Raw genomic sequence first — 22,472 nt, 5'->3', positions numbered from 1 at the left:
GATAAACAAGCAGGTCTGAATCTTCCTGAAGGGAAAAATAGTCTTGTCTTGTCCGAATGGGGCTTGAGACATTGCACTTTCATGATGGAACCCATTTAGAAGATCATTATTCAGTAGTTCAGAGATTTACAGTGAAATTTTTCATCAGCCTCTGTTGGATAGTGAGTAGAGTTTAGGTAATAATTAGAAATATATATATCTCCAGCCTTTCTTTTTAATATGAATTCTAGATAAAAGATTTTTGATGAATATAAAAAGACAGGATTTGTCTTAATGACATCTTCAGATATACCGTAAACCAAAATCAACACATTGCAAAAAACAATACATAATGAGAATCTTTGCCAACAGGATTGAATCTGTCTGCACACAGCACATTGCCTTGTAAAAGTGCATTTGAAAACTCTTAACTGTTAGAAGGGAGATGATAAAGTTTGCAAAGTCGGGTGTTAAGAGTTGGGTGCATGTTTCCCTCTACCCACAGGACCCTCAATACCCTCCAATTAATCACCCCATGAAACCCTGTCCACACCACTAATTGCCTCCCTCCACGTCCCTGCAGGATGAGGGCGAAGCAATTTAATGCGGTTCACAGCAATCAATAGCAATTAGGAGCATCCCTGACTAATCCCATTGAAAGCTGCATCTTGGGAGATGGCCAAATCTTTTATTTTTTAACCCTTGCAGAAACAACGAGCAAAGAAAACCAAAAAAAACCTATTTGTTTGAAAGGGCCAACTTTTAATTGCTTTTATTCTCTTCATTCATCTCTTTGGGTATTTTTTTTTTCCATCTAATCTAAATGCCACCTCATCATCTATAGAGGCAAAGCCAGAATCCCATTATCCTATCATGGACTTTATGAACACCATTTGGATTTTTAAAACAAAAAATGTATATGCAATGAGCATTGCATTTAAATGTCTGATGAAGATGTACTTTTTGTCTGGGTGAATATAAATCAAATTCCCACAAGATCTCTGAATCGTTTGCATGCAAGTTGCGAGTCTGTTCAAAATAGGTCATGTATCCTAACAATGGCAAATGTTTTCATAATTTGCTAGCTTTCAGAGCGCATAATTTGTCTCAGAAATAAAACATTAAGCACAATAGACTCGAAAAAAAGCATGGAAATACTATCTCCTAAGACTTGCCACGTGCCTTGAATCTTCAGGGGATATTCAGACCCTTTATTTTGCCTCACATAAAGCATGATGAAAACAGCAATTAAGATGTCTCTATCTTTCGATAAGGATAAAAACTATTTTCTCTTATGCAGAAAAAAAAAAAAAAAGATTTTACTTGATGTCATGAAGCTGAAACATAATAATACAGCAATTGTATGCCCTAGTGCTCAGGCACTGGCAGGAGTTGAAAGGCAGCTATACAGTCCAGAAGCCATGTAGATGGAGCCGACCAAACCTTACCTACCTGGACCTTCTGGGGTTTGTAGGAGCTCTGAGGATCATACAAGATATACTGGGTGCAGAGAACCTGGTCTGAACCAGGCTGGGCATGGTATGCTGCCGCGTTAAGGGTTTGCGTGACATCACTCTCAGGTTTGGGCTGGCGATTCAGAAGTTGTCCTCCTCCTTCGTTCACTAAATAAATAAGCTCATCTTTAGGTGGCTTGCAGAAGGAGCCCAGCATGAAGAAGAAGCAGCCATCAAAGAGGGGCGGCAGCTAAAAATGTACGAAAAAATGAGAGTGATTTAGTACACAAAGCATTAATAAAGTACTTGAATATATCATTTATGGCATCCTGTAATGACCTGCACTGTGTTTATTGGCAGTTTGTTGAGTGTTTGTCATGTTGATAGTGGAGATGACTGGAATTGAATGGGAAAAGAGGGAGAAAGCAGACTGGGTCACAACAGAGGCCAGATTTGATCCCACAATTCCCACATGAGCACCAAAGCTCAACATACAAGTGTGCTAGCTGCAAGTCACAGTTGAGAAATAATTTTTGCCTTTTTCAAGGTGAAACATAAATATTGGTCACCCTTTTGACCAATACATTTCCATGGTGTTTCTAGTCCTTCATGATCATTTAATCAGAATTTCTAAATCATTCATAGATATATTTCTAGCTGATGAAATGCTGAGCTACTGGCCATAGAAATGTACATGACTTTAATATTTTTACCCATTTCAAGGTAATTTCCAGGGAATTCCATTTAATATTCCTGGATTATTCCAGGTTTATGGAATTATATTTGCTTAAAAAAAATTAACGTAACTTTAAAACTGAATGTGACTTTTTCAGAAACTATCAAATATATGACATTACAAAAGAAGAAAAACACAATGAAAATGAAAAAAAATTAACTCAGTCGCACAAATTTAACAGACAATTAAAATATGTTTCATTCTTTGTTAATTTTTTTCAAAGATTCGTTTTCACTGAGTTCACTGCCTGTTAAATTTGTGTTTTTCTTATTTTATAATGGCATATTTTTGATAGTTTCTGAAAAAGTTACGTTCAGTTTTATAGAGTTACATTATTTAAGCAAATATAATTCCATACAGGTTTTCCATGACTGCAAAAACATTTAAATAGAGTCATTCACAACTAAGAGCAACTAACAACCTTCCACAAAGATATAAGTGTAAAGAAAGACGTAAGTCTGAGCCACTTCAGTGTCATTGATGAAAACTGCTGAAGGATGTTTGGGGTTAAAGTAACAGGCTTTTGCTCTGTTCTGGATAGCTCTGCAACAATGCCAGCTCAGGGAAGTCATAAGATGTCCAAAGCAAAGATCTACCTATATGAGTCACTGGCACTTGTTGAGAGGTCAACATGCTAGACTTGGGCCATTTAAGCCTCACAATAAATAGCTGCAATAGTACACACATAAATACAGAATTCAACTGTGGAATGTGATTTTTATATTCTAAAGATGTTGCAGAGGTACTGTATTTACAGCACAGCATTAATAAGACTTGTTATCTTTGATAAATATCAGCACAATATGGAATATTTAATATTTAAAATCAATGCATTTTTATGCACTGTTGACAAAATTTCAATTAAAAAAATACTTTAGTGAAACAGCAAAAAACTATTTTAAAAAAGTAAACAGTACAATTTTAAAACTGTTTTTAACTAAATGAGTAATTAATAACTACATCCACCAATAAAACAATATACACATATTGTTTTATTGGTGGATGTAGTTATAAAGTGCAATATAATTCCAACGTAGCAATTTATAGTAATATCCACATTTACAACTTAATATGCAGCATTGAAATGTTTGGGATCAGTAAGAATTTTTAAAAACAAAATTAATACCCTTATCCATGAAAGATGTATTAGTATTGATCAAAAGTGACTGATCAAAATTTAAAATGTTTTATTATTATTATTTTACTAATAGCTCATTACACAATCCTGAAAAAACCTTACTATTGAAACCATTGAGAATATTTTATATTAATATTGAGAGTATATTAAGCAGTGCTTTTTTGAGCAGCAAATCAGCACATTAGAATGATTGCTGAAGGATCATGATCATTGAAGACCGGAGTAATAGCTGCTAAAAATTCAGCTTTGCCAACACAGGAATTAATTACATTTTAAAATACATTTTAATAGAAAACAGTTACTTTAAATTGTAATGATATTTCATTTACATCGTTGTTATTTTATTTTTGATACAATAGATTGTGAAATAGTACAATATTCAATGCAAAGAAAAATGGCTGATATATATTTTTATCTGAATAATGCTGCAAATTAATCATGAAATCAGATTATTGAATGAACTCAATGAATCAGACAGTTTGAACTGATTTACAAAACACCACCTCATTCTACCACACATCCAAATCCTGCAGTATTCATGTTAAAGACTGCTACTAGACGTGAGGCTTCTTAGCAATCAGAGCAGAACACCAAGCTTGGCTTCTTCACTGCAAAGCATGATTCGTACACCGTGGCCTAGGGAAATGACCAGTGCCCTATATTGTCTCACAATGCACAGTCCTCTCATAAAGTCACAAGGGTGTTCAGTCTCTTTAAATCCTCTGTCCTCGGGTAAGTGTGGGACTTTCGAAACAAGCCACAATCCATAGCACAGTCAGTAATAAAAGCCAAGCCAGCCTGAGGAGAGCAGATCAGCATGGCAGATTGACAATGAGAGACCATTAAAGAGCAGGACCAGGAGAGGGTTTCACTCAGCCATTATTCCTTCTCTCTAGAGAGGAAAATGTGTCGATAACTGTTAAGACCCTCCACATGTCGGCCTGTCACTCACCAGGCTGCCTCTGTTCACACGGGCACGCGGGGGGCCATCACCTGCCTCGTACTCGCTCTCGCTGACCCAGCTGACAGCCTGAAGGCTACAACTCACCCCTGGAAGAAAGACTGAGAGTAAGAGAACGAGACATGCCAGACTTACCAGCTATACATCTGCATTTTAAACCTGTAAAGCCTGACACATGAAAAACATCTGCATATGTGTTTTGTCGAATATCATAATTGATACATCAGGCTTTTATGGCCCAAATAGTTTGATATAATGAGAATATGGAACTCATACTTGAAGATGAAAAAAAAACTAAATTTTATTCATAGGCTTAAAATGATCACAAATATGTTAAGTTACTTCAAGCCATTAAATGTAAATTGCGAAACATTTCTAACAATATAAATGTTATTGCATTTATTATATAAAAATCATTAAAGATTTAAAACAAAATGACATGAGACTTAACATTTTTTTTTTTATGAAATCCCTCATGCCATTTTAAACCATGTATGCTATTATTTTTTCCAGTGGAATATAAAAGGAAACATTTTAAAGAATATTCCCCTTCAAAAAATAAATAATGGCTACATAATTATACATATAGCGGCTAATATTTTTATTATAATTTTAGTATTATATTATTAGCAGTTTTATTATATTATTCATTTTATTATATTATTAGCTGCTTATTTTTATTTAAAAAAATGAATTAAAATGAAAGAATTAACTATTTTTAAGCGTAAAAGAAATATGCAGTTTCAAAGCAAATAAGTACAACAGCACTGATGCAATGCACACTTAAATTCTGCAAGTCTTATGCTGCATTTTATGACTTTCACTAGGGAAAAGTAACACAGCAGGACAAGATTTTCAGGGCGGTAAGATAGAAAGCTAGAGGGGATCGTGGATCTCAACAAGGGTGAAAACAATCTTTTTGTTCATTTCTGTCAGGTACAATTCTTCACACAAGGACTTCAGCACAATACACTACAAGTGATCTCAAGGTGGTCTAAAAAACAGTTTCTGCTTCACACACATATATAAATATAATATATATATATATATATATATATATATATATATATATATATATATATATATATATATATATATATATATAAATCCTCAATCACAAACCACCTTCGCCCGCTCAACTTGTTTACAACTATTTGATAGTGTTCTGCTCAGATTGCCCTAGTTGTACATCTGGTTGAAATAGCCCTTTCGTGACTGAAGAGCTCTGGAAGAGCAGGAAGCTATTGTCTGTTGTTCCAATGAGAATGACGACAGAAAAAGGGCAAGGGGAATAAATGGGGACCTTGTAGAGTGTCTAAAAATACATAAGAAGCCGTTTAAGGGGAGAGCAAAGATTCTAGCTCGATCTCTCATTGCTTCTCCAACTGACAGGCTGTCCTATTTGTCTTTATATTGAGCAGTTTGAACACCTGTTTTTATTTTAATACTATTTCCAAATGTACTTGTAAAAAAAAAGATTAATTCTATACTATATATAATTGACAAAATAAGATGTATTTTCATGTGAATTTGGAACTGATTAAAAATGTATTAAAAGTGACAGTAAAGGCATAATGCAAAAAAAAAAAAAAAAATTGTGTTCTTACTATGTTCTTCTTGTAAACCTTTTATTCATCAAAGAAACATTACTCTGTTGTTTATTTATTTATTATTATTTTATTTTATTTTATCAAATAAAATGCAGCCTTGGTAAGCGTAAGGCGGCAAACAGCTTTCAGACTAAAGGGGTCATATGACGTTGCTAAAAAAAACATCGAAAAACATGAAATCGCTTCTTATGATCCCTATAAACATTAATGCGTGTTTTATGTGTATTACATATAAAATAAAAACTGTATATAATAAATATAAATTAGAATATATCTTGACTTATTTTACTTTAGTCTACCAAAATATTGCTAATTATATATATATGTGTGTGTGTGTGGGTGTGTGTGTGTGTGTGTGTTTTAATTACACAATAATTACAATACTATGTGCAAACTGGCCTGGAATGAAAATCAAATAGTAGGAGTAACCAAACATTTCTGTCCACCTCCCTCCATAGTCCCTTATCATAATGAAAAATCCAATGTGTTGGATGCTGAGCCATTAGCAGGATTAGTATTCCTGCACTCAAAGTGTCACTGTATCTTTATAACCAGCCCAGCCCATGGTTAAAGAACACCGACACCACCTAAAGTATAGGAGCACGGAACCTTCCATAGTAATCATGAGCTGTAATTGCACTTCCTCTGCCTCTTTAATTAGAGTGTTCATTTCCCAGGACCCCGTGAGGGCGGTGGTGGTGAAAATGCTACATCACGGGGTTAATCCAAGTCTCTCTCTGGACGATAGGGTCAGGTTGTTAGTCGAGCAGCAAAGAGCCATTAGCATATTAGCTAATTAGATTCACGATTATGAGAGAGGACATCGAAGATCCATGTGTGTGTGTGTGTGTGTGTGTGTATATGTGTGTGTGTGTGTGTGTGTATGTGTGTGTGTGGTGGGTGGCTGTGGATCGGTTTGTGCTAAAAGCCCACACACTCATGAGCACTGAACTGTGTTACACTGAGCAATGGAGACCCATACATAAGAACAGAAAGCTGAGGCACAGCATCATCAGCTCATAGACAGAGTGCTTAACTGAACTGTGTATACCTACTCACGCACTCATTCTTCCATTTGAGAAATTCATTTATTGCTGCACAATTTGGCCCAAAAATTACATTGCGATTAATCTGAAAAAACAACTACGATTTGAACATCAATATAATTCAACATAGTTATACAATATATCACTGTACATTCACTCCCCCCACCTACAGTCCCTGCTGAGACCAGGAAGAGAGAAAAAAATGCTGAATAAAGTCGTAATTTTTGTTATTTTTGTTATTTTTATATTCTGATATAATACTTTTGTTCGTTTTCTTTATTAATTTCATTTGCCAGCAAGAAAGATAGTATCATATTTTAAATAACCTGTTATGTACCACCCGACCCCCCGGCCAAAATCCTGACCAAAAGGAGGTATCCCTATTGCTAAGTTAGCTGTTAAGTTAGCTCAGCGTTTCTCAAAGTGTGGGGTGCGGGTGCGGCCCCCTGTTGGGCAATAGAGACATGACAAACAGGTTCTTTTTAATCTTTTTAATTCCTTTATTTATTGACCATACACTCAAAACAAAACAAAGACACATTTAAATGTAAGCCTTACTTAACCTTTTCACACATAAGTTAAAAAGTTTTTCAAGGCAACCGTTATTGATCATAGTATCACTTTATGGTTCCCATGGAGACGCGTCATTCATTGCTTGTCACACCGCAGTCACAATAGCGCTCATTGACTGACAATCTGCTTCTATTTCCCTTTTTATTCAAAATTTCACAAATTTGTTAGCTATAGCAGGAGATATCTGATATTCCTATTGTCAAATATGTGTAAGTTGATGTGTTTTGTTGTTCAAACACCTTTAATTAGTTGAACGTATTTTAGGTACTGTATCTATCTTATTAAAATACCTAAAAAAAATACATACATTATTAGGAATTTACCACATCCGGCTCAATTTGAGATTATTATTATTTTTATATTTTTTTGTCCTTTTTGCATGGAGTTTGCAAAGTGACAAAATTAATCAAAGCACAACTAACGTTATCGTTAGTTAACGCTTGTATTTTTTAGTTTCTGAATTTGATGTTATCAGAAGCTAAATGCAAAAACAATTTTTTTTATCTACTTTTGAGTCTTATTTCATGCGAAGTGATAATACAATTGCACTTTCATTTTCTCTATTTGAAAGTATTTAATGCTGTTATTTGATGTTAATTTTTTAATCAGTAAAAGTATCAAATTGTATTTCTAATACAGGAACGGCAAATTAGCATGTTTTACACAAGAAAATAATTCAATAAATAAATTAATAAATATGACTGGAGTTTAACCCCCCCAGTGGTAGACTCAAAGTTACGCCCATGCCGTACATACATTTTCAATGGAGGGACAGAAAGCTCTCGGACTAAATCTAAAATATCTTAAACTGTGTTCTGAAGATGAACAGAGGTCTTACGGGTTTGGAACGACATGAGGGTGAGTCATTAATGACATAATTTTTCATTTTTGGCTGAACTAACCCTTTAAGAAGATTTATTTTATGTATCCCCCAATTGTAAGTCGATTTGGATAAAAGCGATAAAAAGACTAAATGAGTGGGCGAAACTTCAGCCATGGACTACTAATTTTCACTATGAAACTGATCTGAATCTTACATATGGAAATATGCAGTGCTAAATAACACAGAACAAGAACCACATGCTAAATTCATAGCTGCATCAAATAGAATAAAATTATGACCATGTTCATTTTTAAAGAAAAACCACAGAGTCACATAATATTATTAATATTTTTCTCATAGGTTAACAGTTATTTTATATCCATTGTTCAAGAACAACACAGAGTAAACACTGCTCACCTGTACATATCTTTGCAAATCTGGATGCAAGGATCTATTTCTTTGGGGACTACGGTATATTTCCATCATCCAGAAACCTCAGCATTCAGAAACATTCAAATTGTACTAATATTCATGTAAACTTACCTGAGCATAAACATTTACAACAATCTAATGCTTTGATTCATTACTTACAGCTGAAACGGAGGATCCAGCAGCCATTGAGTATGCCCTGCAGTGTGGTCAGGGTAGAGGGCATGATGGGAACATCTGGTACAACCACATGAGTGACTGAAGAGATGTAAAATCAAAGAGGGAAGCAGTTAATAACTATAAACAAACAAATAAATTACTATTCATGTAGTACTATTCATCACATTTGTATTAATTTCTGTTGAGAAACAAGCATTGTAAACATTAAAAAATTAACTTTATTTATTACACTTCATTTATTTATTCAAGATCATCAAATTTAGCATGATGCCATGGAAAGCAGCATTAAGTCATATTTTGAATTAGCTTCTTCTGTTATATTTTCAGTTTTTATTTTAGTTTTAGTAATTTTGTTACAGTATGTGCTTTCATCATTTTTTTTAATATATATAATTTCTATTTAGCGCTATTTTTATTTCAGTTCTTTATTTTTTTTTCACCTAATACTGATATTATATTTAATCATTTTATTTATTTTTTTATTCACAAATTATAATACTTTTTGTTAACTATAACAACACTGCTCAATGAATATCAGGAAAACAAAGACACATTATTTAGAGGCTCCTACCTAGTACAGAAGTGGTTCGCTACACATCAATCCCTAGAGGTAATTTTAATTCTAGAAAAGCAAAAAACACAAAAGCTCTTACTTTGTTGTGTGACAAATGCACAGAATACATTCTTCAAGAAAATTGCGTTTGCACTTGTTCAGCTATGTGCAGCCTATGAGAAATTGCTTCAATTACTTTAATTCTACTCTGTTTCAACTTTGAGACACTCCACATTGTTTATCTTTTGTTGTGATTTCTGGAGGAGTCGAAAGACTCGGTGAGAGCTAGATTTGTCACTGAAAGTGCTGATTTCATAATGTAAGATTTCAAAATATCCCTCTTATGCTCCAGCTGGATGTCTTGTAATGCTCTTCTATGTGATGGAAGAAAGGCAAAGAAAGAGACACTTCATTTCACTGCTCTGAAAATGTTTCATTGTTTTTTTGAGCTGTTTTTAGCCATCCACGTGGTGTTGAAATAATCTTATCTTCAGCTTTTTATCCTCACCTTTAAGATTTGATGTTCATTTAACAATTTATAGTCTTTATATGCCACATATTTCATAATGTTATGAATTATATGATTATGTGAATAAAAACTGGCAAGTCAAAAAATCTGTTTGTCTGGTTATTTATTTATTTATTTATTTATAACATTAACTTTACTTTCGCTAATATAAATACTTGTACACATATACACATGTAAATTAGCATAAGCTGCCGCCAGGTTCATTTGATTGGTCCATTGTTTTAAACCCAACATTAGACTGCACTGCATGTCAGATGTTGAAATAATAATAAATTGTCCTTTCAACTTATCACACCGCGTGTCTAAAAGAAGATCAGCGCAGACAAAGGCTGCAGACAGCACACCTTGTTTGTTATCTTTATTTTATAAAAGCACAAAGTTTTGTTGTTACTATGGCTGTATACAAAAAAGTAGACCCTTTACAGATTCGATTGATGTATTGCTCTTATCTGTAAGATCAAAACTGAAAGTGTAATTTCAGTTCTTTTCAGGGTTATCAGGAGAAAATGCCTCATAACGCGTATACACGTTAATCGACTTCAGAGGGTTAAAGATGGTTTGTTGGCCATTTTACAACTCCTTCAAATGTGGTTCTTCAAAAACTTTCAATTTTATAATATTAATTTTACTGTTTTCGATATTTTGTTTGCAACTTATGTTGAAAAACGTAAAGCTGTTTTTGCACAGACTTAATTTGTCATGAAGATTATATTTAAAAAAAATATTATACTCTAAAAATTATACTCTATTATACTATATATTCAGCCATGACATCAAAAGTGACAATAAGGACATAAGGTTACAAAATATTTCAAATAAATGCTGTTCTTTAAACCTTAAAAAAGACCTGTATGTAAAATGAAGATTTTTTTCAACATTGATAATAATAAGAAATGTTTCTTGAGCACCAAATCATTTTTGAAAGATCATGTCACATTGATTACTAGACTAATGATGCTGAAAATTCAGCTTTGCCATCACAGGAATAAATGACATCTTAAAATAGTTAACAGTTATTTAAATTGTAATAATATTTCACAAAAACTGCAGCTATGGCAAGCACAAAATAATTTAAAACATAAAAAAAAAAAAACTTACTGACTCCAAATTCTTGAACCCACTCATTCCTTTACACAAGAACTCAAAGGAGATGTACCTGCACTAGAAAAGGACTTTACTTGTTTCCCTCCAAAGAGTTGAGCTGCTTTGGCAAGCAGCTTCTGCTGAATCTGCGTCAGCTGACTGCCAATCACAACCACTGGACCAGTCTCTCGCACACAGCCTTCAGCCTGCGAGAATACAAATAAACTCTACTGCACACTTCATTTGCATTTATGTTCTTGACATATGCCGCCTCAAAGCAGCTTTCAAAATGATGTACAAAACACAAGCATTTTGTATCTGTTGGTTTTGAGTGCGTTTGGTTGCGAGGCGGGTTTGGGTCATGCACCTTAGTGAGGCTGGTGGGAGGGCTCGGGGTCCGTGTTATAGGATGAGGTGCCTCCGGGGCCATTCTCAGGACCTCCTGCATTTCTGGAGTCAATGCATAATCCACCGGCCGTAGGCCAAACATATTCCTGAAAAACACAGACATATGTATAATTTATGCAAAGTACTCTTTTTTTGAAAACATAAACACTTTCAAGGACTGTATCCTCTAGATGCGTTCTGTTAAGCCTGCTAATGCCTCATACTCGAAGAAAAGTCAAACCAACCGGGAAGAAAAAAACCTCACAAAACGGCAAACTTTGCGGATTTGTCTTGTAGCTTTTGTTTTTGCATGGCTGTGAAGTTTAAGAGATGTAAGATGTCCCTTTTGTCATTTTATGGTTCAAAAGGATGCTCACAAGTCTTGTCTAAAACAGTCATAGAGGATGGGAGTTTTGTGGCAGAGGCAAACAAAAGATATATATCTGAATTTATATTACTCTCATTTTGATGCAATTTTCTTCTTGGGGAACTTTTATATTTATAACAATACGTTTTGTTTTTTAAAAGTAAGCAAGCAAAATCTTTATGCGGTCGCTAGAATATTTCCCTATGTTAATTATAATTTTAGTAAAGTTAATAGGAAAATTAATACGTTTATTTAGCAAGGATGCCTTTCAATTGATCTAAAGTGACAGCAAAGATGTTTAGAAATGTTAGGAAATTTTTCAATTATAAAAAGTACTGTTATTTTAAACTTTCTATTCAAACAATAGAAATCAAAGCATCCACAAAAAAAAGCTTACAAGTCCGATATTTTCTTAAAACTGCAAGTTTATATCTCATAAGTCAGATTTTATAAAATGCAATTGTGAGTTTACATCACAAAATTCTGAGGGAAAAATGTTTACATTGTGGGATGTTTACTGAAAATCCTGCATTTTGAGCAGTCACAATTACCTTTTTTATTCAGTCACGGAAAGAAGCTTCCACACATGAGTGAAAAAGGGCCTGGTTTACACAGTGCAACTCACTTAGTATGCAAAACTATCAGATAAGCGAGATGTTAAGGCCTAGGACAAATCCGAAGAGGATCTGTTTGGCAAGCAGTGTGTGACGGCCCCTCGTTAGATCATTTGTCCCTGTTGGATGGTAGTGGGAAGAGAGGTGGAAATAAAATAAAGTGGAGAGGGTTGTATGTTGAGATTAAGCTTCAGCACAGATAACACCTGGGGGGCAATTAAGAGGTCCACTGGTCCATAAAATTTCATTTGGATTCATGAGCCACCCCCACACCCCCATACAAGCCCACAGTCTCTTCTCACTCCCATAGGATGTAAATGATTTTGTTTTGGTGCGACACACAGCTTCTAATCTCAAAAAGAGAAAATCCAATAATGCCAAAGTGTCTCATACGCAGACACCACCTACAGGCGTGTGTGTTACCCATACTGATAAAGGGGAGGTGTGCATTCATCACCTCCAGCAAAATGAGACACTCCATGCGGTAAAAGAGAGATATTAGTAAGCTAAAACCTCTCAGCAACAGCATCCATCTCGCAGTTGACAAATCAGACACAGATGTCAGCGGTAAAAGGACCAATAAATCACAGATCAATGGAGATGTGAAAATTAGTCCTCGAAGGTGCTCCAGCTGTTCCTGTCCACTTAACCAAACTAATCAAGAATGGCGGCGCTAAGCATTAAAGCTTGGATTACATCAACAAAACTAATCGAGCTTATGCAAGCCGAATCCATCTAAAATGTTTCTACTAGTACACAGCTCTTCTGTTTTCGCACTGGCTAGAGTCCTTACGAGGTCAAGAAAATATGATCATATTATCCCAATTTTATTACCTATTAAGTTCTGTATCAGTAACAAATTATCATTACTTACCTATATGGCCCTAAACACTTTAGCTCCTGTGTACCTAACTAGTCTTCTACCACGTTACAATCCATCACACTCCCTAAGGTCACAAAACGCTGGACTTTTGGTAGTTCCTAAGATAGCAAAGTCCACTAAAAGAGGTAGAGCTTTCTCACATTTGGCTCCCAAACTCGAATAGCCTTCACGATAATGTTCGGGGTTAAGACACACACTCTGTTTAAATCTATATTACCTTTTACCAAGCATTCAAATAATGCATCTAATAATTTGTGACTGCAGTTGTATCTGATCAAATGCACATTATTATTCTTTAGCTTGGGTTAAACTAATTAATTTTACTTGGTTGGAACAGCAGCTACGCTAATTATATCTCTGTTTGTTTCTCTGTACCACGGGATGTAGGATTTACAAAAGCTCCAGTCTGGATGCAGAACACCTGAGAAGAGATGATGCCAGCCCCTCAGAGGAACTCAGATGATGCCAACCCTGAAACAACATACAGAACTAACAAATATTGCTACAAGTGTGATTACATCATATAAAAATTGCTGTTAATAGTTGTATAAATGTTTCTGAAAATTTCTGTCATATGCACATAAATTGAGTCACCACTGATAAACTACTACTAAATATTGTAGGAACTTAATTTTCAGTAAAGTTGCTTTGCAATGATCTGTAGCGCTATACAAATAAACTTGAATTGAATTGAATTGTACAGCCTAGTAGGAAACTGCCTTACTAGGTGTCATCTTAATTATGCTGCCTCCTATAGGACACTTCCTTCAGAGAGAAGGCAATGTCAGAATAGAAACCAACACGCTGAAAATATGCAAGTTTAGTGGTCCCCAAAACTGATATTTCAATGGGTGTGGCAGATACTGACAATCAGCCAAGCAGGCATTATTAATAAAAAATTTAGGCTACTATCAAAGTGGGATGAAGTGATGGTGGATTATAAATGTACACTAACAAATACAGGTAACTAGGAACAAATATACTACCAATAAAATCTTGGGTAAAAGAGTACTTTTTTGTTCTTTTGAAAGTTATATTCATTAAACATCACAGTTTCCACAAAAATTTTAAGAAGCACAAATGTTTTCAACATTAGTAATAATAAGAAAAGCACCAAATCTGGCATATTAGAATGATTTCTGAAGGCTTTCTTCGTGACACAGAAGAATGGAGTAATGATGCTATAAATTCAGCTTTGCCTTAACAAGCATAACTTGTTTTTCAGAATATATTAAAATAGAAAAGTTATTTTAAGTACTTTTACTGTGTTTTGCTCAAATAGATGAAACCTTGGGGAGTATAAGACTTCTATAAAAATATTAAATACCAACCCCAAACTTTTGAACCCTAGTAAATAAGCATTTAATTTAAGAGCATAAGAACCTTTAGAACCATTAAGCACTTAAAAAAAATAATAATATCAAATTGTAATAATTTCTCACAATATTACATTTTTACTGTATTTTTGATCAAATAAATGCAACCTTGTTGAGCATTAGACATATCCTTCAAAAACATCAGAAATATATTTATTATATCTGGAAAAATTTAGTATTAGGAAGGAATAAATTATACTAAGTTGTAAGAACATTTGTAAACTGCCTTGGTTAGCCTAAGAGACTTCTCTGAAAGACATTTAATATCTTACCAAACCCAAACTTTTACATGCTAGTGAATAACATTTAATAAAAAAAAAAAATGTATCTGTCCACGTAGAGCATTCCAAATCAGTCACTCGTGAGGTTCGGTGACAGTTAGGATGCTGCTTATGTAGCTCACTAGAGTCACTAGTCTTGCTTGTACTTGCTACCCTACCCGGGAGGGTCCCTCAAGGAGCACCTTTTCAGATCTGAAAATCATTAAAGATTACTGCTGGTACTGCAGGAATGTGCCAGTCAATTCATACCACACATTACAGAGAAGGCTCTGTCCACAGCAGTTCCACCTATAGCCCTACTGCTCCGATTCCAGACCACAAGGAGTGAAAGTGATTGATTATGTGTGACAGGAGTGGATTGCTTCAGAGCAGTGCTTCTATGACAGAGCTGATGCTTCACTTCACCATTGACTAACGAAGCATAAATCTGCTGATGCTTTATGCACACTCCCAGTACAGCACAGCACTAGTCAATCAATGTACAAAGGGCAGACAGACAAAAAGAGATGCAGAGACGCATGCAGTGAGCTCTTGGGATGAGCATTTGTTCATCTGGTTTCGCTGCCAATCTCGGAGAAATAGAGTTCATTAAGATAAAGGGCAAGTGGGAGGAAGCGGAGCAGAAGTTCCCGAACATTTCTACACCAGGTACACACCACTGCACAGTCACAAGTTACAAAAAATTTACCTATAAAATGATTGAATAAAATACTTTCACATAAGTGGGCTAAGAAGTATAAGTGAAGGTATACCATTCAACAGTAGAAATGTGTCAACCTGTGGAGATTTTGCAACATCTTTTATTTTGTAGCGCTGAGGTGCAGTGTCAAGCAGGTAAATTGACTTATCCATTAAATAGCATTTGCAATAAATGTTTGATGCTAGATGTATTAATTTACGACAAATCCTATTTTTGGTTTGTGTACATAAAACTTACATTTAAATAAATAATTAAATAAGATTAAGAACTTTTAATTTGTAAAGTTATCATTACAGTAGATGGTGCAAAAACCTAAACAACAACAAAAAATCTACACACACAAAAAAACAAAAACAATATATACATAAAATATAAAATGAAAAAGAAAGAAATGTACATTTGTATTCTGCAAAGATTCGGTGAATTGGTCAAAAGTGAAAGTAAATACCGTATTTTTTGGACTATAAGTCGCACCTGAGTATAAGTCGCATCAGTCCAAAAAATATGTCATGACGAGGAAAAAAACATATAAGTCGCACTGGACTATAAGTTGCATTTATTTAGAACCAAGAGAAAACATTACCGTCTACAGCCGCAAGAGGGTGCTATATGTTTTCAGTGTAGACTACAGGAGCACTGAGCAGCATAGAGCGCCCTCTGGTGGCTTTAGACGGTAATGTTTTCTCATGGTTCATTTCTCTCGGTTCATGTCAAATTAATTTTGATAAATAAGTCGCACCTGACTATAAGCCGCAGGACCAGACAAACTATGAAAAAAAGTCCGGAAAATACGGTACAATGATAATTGTATCAATCCTGAAAAAAAAGCATCACAGTTCAACAAAAAACATTAAACAGCAAAAACTGGTTTGAACATTGCTAACAATAATAATAAAAATGATAAAGGAATAAAGGCATACAACACAATCTCCTTCAAAACTTTTGACTGGACTTGACAAAAGATAACCATTTCAAATATATCCAGCTTCCACAAAAATACCAAGAAGTAATGTAAGGTCAAGTACTCACAGGACATTTTGGGATGCGCCTCGTTCAACCAAGAGCTTGACCACTGCTATTTGCCCATTCTTTACGGCATCATGGAGTGGAGAGTCGTTCAAATAGGCTGGGGTGTTCAACAGCGCCCCCTGTTCTTCCACCACTCCCAGGTGACCCAGACTACAAGCCTCATGCTGCAAAAAAACAAACACAAATACAATACATAACTGCCTTGGTAGCAGATATAAAAATGTTGTCTTATTATGAAGAATTAAAAGAGCAATAGCATTATTATAATAGTTTGGACCCAATTATTCCCTAGAATCTACAATTTGGCAAAGGCATTTCATATAAACCTGTGGGATTTATGACTGAGGGGAAATGCAGTTATATATTCACAGAGATCTTTCTTTAAGAAACTTAGAACATGGTGTGGTTCATTATTATTCAGTTGTGAAAGGTTTTTCATAGAAGATTTACGATTCAGCTGTTAAGAATCCTCTTTCCTAATTCTCAACAGTCTACTATAATGTGAAAGAAATGATGATGCATTATATAAACTGTAAAGTACATTTGTAACAAATTTTCAAGCCCTAAGCAACCTGAGCTAGGGGTCACACTTGCAGGGGTCACTGAATATTTCTAAGTGTATGTTCACTTATTAAAGTATATTTCTGTAGAATCACAAATTGTAGAAGCTATAAAACAATTATATGATAAAAGTACAGTACTGTTAAGGAAAGAAAGATATACTGAAACATGGGGTAAGCATTGTCTAAAACTTTATATGGGGTAAGTTGTCACAATGAAACCTGCTATTGAACATTTTATTGAAACATTAAAGCATTGACAATTTAAACAGTGTCACGATAAAAAAAAAAAAAAATGCAACTTAAAAAAATATATAAACCAATTCATATCCTTTAACATGTGACAACTTCCCCCAAACAACACGGTTTAACCTTTCAGTAAATAATGTGGTTTTGACCCAGCAGCTTGCAAAAGCATGATCATTTTAATTGTGATGATGCCTTAGTTTAGAGGACAATATTGCAAAAATATTCATAACGTAATAAAATATAATTAAAATATATTGTAGAAAGCAAACAATAAAATAAAACATAGCATTGATGCTTGGTGCACTGAATTTATTTTTATAGCTTTGTGTGGAATTTTGTCAGTAAATGTACAAGCTACAAGCTAAATTTGCACAACCAATGCTCATATTTCATTTGACCATTTCCAAATGCAAAAAGCTACATTGATCTTACACTTAATCGGCTAAATGAAACAAAAAAAACAACAACAAACAAAACAAAAACAAACACAGAAAGGTAATGGTAAAATCTACAATAACCATTAAGACAATATACTGTAGTATTCAGTGAACCTTTAGCATTATGCTAGGATAACATATAGGGAAAAGCTTTCCATCGAATTTCAGCCCAGACAGCCTCAAAATATAGACAAGGATGTTATGTGTAAAAGATTTATGTAGGATTGTGTGTGATTTCTCTTTTTCTAAATGTAAATAATCTAATGTGTATAAAATGGGTTTACAGACTTGTGACTGGTTTTACCTTTTGCGTTTCAGTGTTTATTTCTCCACACATGCAACTTTTACAGTTTGTGCTTGTTAAGCATGTAAAGTTTATTCATTTAGCACATTTCCTACACTCTGGTATTCAGTTTCACTTTAAAAGCCATTTATAATGAATGGCACAAGAAATTTGGTTTATTTTATAATTATATCTTTCATTCGTGTTCTGTATACCATTAAAATTTGAATGATTTTTGTGAAGCAAGGGGAACTAAAATACTTGTTTACAAAATTTGTAAAAAAAAAAAATTATTTTATAGTATTTTACCAGTATTTTACATTATTTCTCAACGTAATAATAAAATATGAATATATAAAAATATATGAATAAATATATATATATATATATATATATATATTAGTGCTGTCAATCGATTAAAAAAAATTAACTAATTAATCGCAAATTTTTTTAAAATTAATCGCGATTAATCGCGATTAATCGCAATTAAAAGACTGAAACTTTTTGGATATGTAAATGTAAAATGTAAATAATTAATGTAAACTCAAGACAAAGAAACTATTTAAATTCAAAATATGATTGTTTATTGGAATTTTTGTTTAACTTGTAACTTGATTTTCTCATGTAAACAACATACCTGCAATAAACCATCAATTTCCTCCAAATTAACTGTTGGCTTGAAAGCCATATTTATTACAGAAATAAAAACACAGGCATGTAAGTACCATTTGAATTTCAAAAAAATCAATGCCAATAAAAAACAAAAATGATTTCCATGTTGAATTCTAAGTGGACTGCAAAAAAATTCCAAAGTATAGTCATTGCCAGTGCTTTAAGTGGCCAGTACGCACAGGTACTCAGTACCGCCACCTCTCCGTGCGCCCAGAACGTGCTTGTAGCGTACCGGTACGCTCATTTGGACATCTGTTTTAATAGAGGTTTTAATCTTTTACCTTTCAGAGCGCCCTTCACAATGCAAGCTTCCTAATTCATCCCACCCAGAGCAGAATCTACATTACCCATTCACGCTTAAGTTATACAAGTGAATATCGCATGTGTCGCTTTTCCCACTGTTAAGTGTCAACAACTCAACGTGGCCGGAGAAGGTGTGTGAAACTCGTTGTGAGTTATACTAAAGCAAAATCTTGAGTATTTATTGTCTGATAAACATTAAAAACTGTCTGCGGAGGTTGAGTCGTCCTGCAGCCCCCGCTGGCTGCTCATTGGCTGCAGCATCTTTTTTCTAAGTTCTAAAAAAATACCTTAGACGGCAAGGCACAAATTTAGATATTCATTTATCTAATTAATCTATAGCCTATGCACAAAGACAATATGATCTTTTTGTTTTAAAGCTTGATGAAGAGAGAGAGCGCAAGTTGCTGCAGCTGCGAGGAGGACAGTGATGCACGCGCACAGGAGTGATTGACAGTTCGCGGCACTATGTACAAAAAATACTCCGCTACACAATTATTTGTTATTTTCGTTTAAGCTTATTAACGTTAGCGTTACAGAAAGGTCTGATTTACGCACTGTTACAGTCATTGTTTTTTTTGTTTTTTTAAACAATGACATTTGAGTTCATGATTTTAATGTTGCTGTTTCTTGTGGCAGACTGAATGAAGAGTAATGTTTCTTGTGGCAGACTGAAGAGTAATCCGGCAGAGTTTTATACTGAAACTTTCCGTCTAAAAGTCCTTCCTTGGTCTTATCCATATTTCTTTGCACGTTGAACACACATAGGCCACAACTGAAAATAAAAAAAAACTGCAACCGCGTTAATTGCGTTAATTTTTTTTAACGCGTTAAATATTTCAAATTAATCGAATGCGTTAACGCGCTAATTTTGACAGCACTAATATATATATATACACATACATACACACACACAATTTTATTTTACTAAATATAGTAAAAATAGGGATCCACCAATATTTAATACCTATGAGACGATCATAAGTTTCAAGTCACGGCCTAAAAGTGATAAATAGCAGATATAAAAAAAAAATTTCATATTTACACTATTTTGTAAAAGAACATTTGAAAAATTAAAAATTTTAAATGCTACAAGTTAATTCAGGCATTTCAACATTACAATTAGTAGTATGAAAGATTTAAATTTTACTTTGAAATTTGTTAGATTATACAAAACATCTTAATTAAAAAAACTATTTAATGAAAATTTTAAGTGAGCTTTAGATGATAAAAAAGTCACCTAAATGTAAAAAGAGCATAACGCATTCACATATACAATTATCAAATATCAGTCGATCAATCCAAAATACCACTTAAAAAAATAACTAAAATAGTACCAATATATTGTATTCCTACTGTGATTATCAACTTTTAAATGGGACAAGAAAACATTTTCCACGTTTTGATAAAGGCTGTCTAGAAACTATATTTTAACACAACTTTATGTCACTTTGAAACCATTTTAGCACAAATGCATGTAATTTTGGCAACACGCGGATGTAAGTGAACACAAACCTTTATGGCAGCTAAGTGCAGTGGTGTCTCTCCGTTGTGGTTCCTCTTCATGTAAGCCGGACTTGCCTGTTTGTGTCTCACACTTGAAGACTTCCTCCCAAGGTCAGGGGTAGCTGGTGTGATTGGGTTCACATTGTTCTTCTCACTGGACTGTCTGCATGTTCTCAGACTCTGAGAGTGGTCTTCAGTTGAAGCAGTTTCTTCTCCAGATGATCTCTTCTTCCATCTTGAAATCGTTCTGGGTTGTTTTGGCATTCTCTGTGGATCATCACTGTCCTGATCCTCTCTGGTTATCTTAAGCACTCTGGCAAGAGAAGGATGAGGAAGCCCTGGACTGTTTTCATTGGATTCTTGTAGGATATCAGTGACAGGCTCAACCTGTGCTTCATAATATGGTGAACTCAAAGTGGCTGAGAGTTTTGTTTCTCAGCGTCTTCAACTTCCAAATTGCTTAGGATGCTTTTTTGGGGACCAGGAATTTGATTCTATCCTTTATGGACAACCTCATGGGTCTCCTCAGATTGGCTGTGAGGGAAATGGAAAGAAACTATCTTACTGGACCACCTGTTGTCAACCACAGAGCTCACTGTCTCGTCCTCTCCATCCTTTTTGTCTTTAGTACCTACTTTTCCAAAGTTGCACTGCTGATTACTCACCTCTGGCTTCAGTCTCTTACATTCTTGCATAGTCTGAGTCCATGTTTTTGGCCTTTGTCCACCACCAGTTTGTTTGGAGGTTTGGCTGATCCTTTTTTTCTTTATTTTCTGATTTGCCTTCCCCTGTGGAGGGGAGGATGAGCCAGACTCCTGGGAGGAAGAGGTGAAGTTGAAGACGGACATGTCTTTGGAAGAAGATGATGGATTGGCTTTCTTTCCCTGAACTTCATTTGATTTGTTTGAGTCAACAGGTTTCTCAATGCAACAGCGTACTTTACGACTCTTTGGGCTAAACCACATTTTGATGTTCTTCTTATTCTTCGGGATAGACTTCTCATCTGACTGTATGGTATCGGTGATCATGGCTAAGGGAATCACAAAGAGAATCGCACTGCACCAGCAAATAAAAATAAATAAAAGTCATCTTACAAAGTTGTGCATATTCAAGTACTAAATAAAGGACACAATAACTTAAAAACACCTGTTGAAAAAGAAATTGGATGTTCATTCAGAAAGTATGTATTAAAAAAATGCTACAGCAGCACCAGCATGAGTGAACCAGCATGACCTCTCCACTAACTCAATCTCCTGTGCAGCATTAAACGCCCTGACCCCTGGGGCACAGACCTGTCTGTCAGAAAGCACATCCACTGCCATCGGCAACAGCACCCCGAGCTCAGAAAAAACTTCTAAGACTGCTATGGAAAATTACATTGCATAATTATAGTCATTACCAGCCTAAAAAGTTCAGTTGGGGAATTGTGTGTTTAAAAAAAGAACATAAATTGAAGTCCATAGTGTTCAGTACATTATGTTAAAGGGTTACTCCACCCCAAAATGAAAATACTGTCATTAATCACTTACCCCCATATTGTTGCAAACCCATATAAAACCCATCCTTTAAAAAAATCAAAAAAGTCCAGAATAGTATGAAAAGCATCATCAGAATAGTCCGTCTGCCATCAGTGGTTCAACCACACCGTTATGAAGCAACGAGATAAAACAAAAATAACGACATATATTAAACAATTTGTCTAACAATTTGTAAAATCCAAACAGAGGATCGCTG

At 34.6% G+C, this 22,472-nt stretch overlaps 1 pseudogene; it reads right to left on the bottom strand.

Annotated features, from left to right (window-relative positions):
• Positions 1-1,167: 1,167 nt before the first annotated feature.
• Positions 1,168-22,060, bottom strand: LOC128020191 (BRCA1-associated RING domain protein 1-like; annotated as a pseudogene).
• Between the last annotated feature and the right edge of the window lie 412 nt (positions 22,061-22,472).

This window comes from Carassius gibelio, chromosome A9 (genome assembly GCF_023724105.1).
Source record: "Carassius gibelio isolate Cgi1373 ecotype wild population from Czech Republic chromosome A9, carGib1.2-hapl.c, whole genome shotgun sequence".
Classification (NCBI taxonomy): domain Eukaryota; kingdom Metazoa; phylum Chordata; class Actinopteri; order Cypriniformes; family Cyprinidae; genus Carassius; species Carassius gibelio.
The sequence above is the reverse complement of the archived record's forward strand: the minus strand, read 5'-3'. Positions and strand labels throughout refer to the sequence as shown.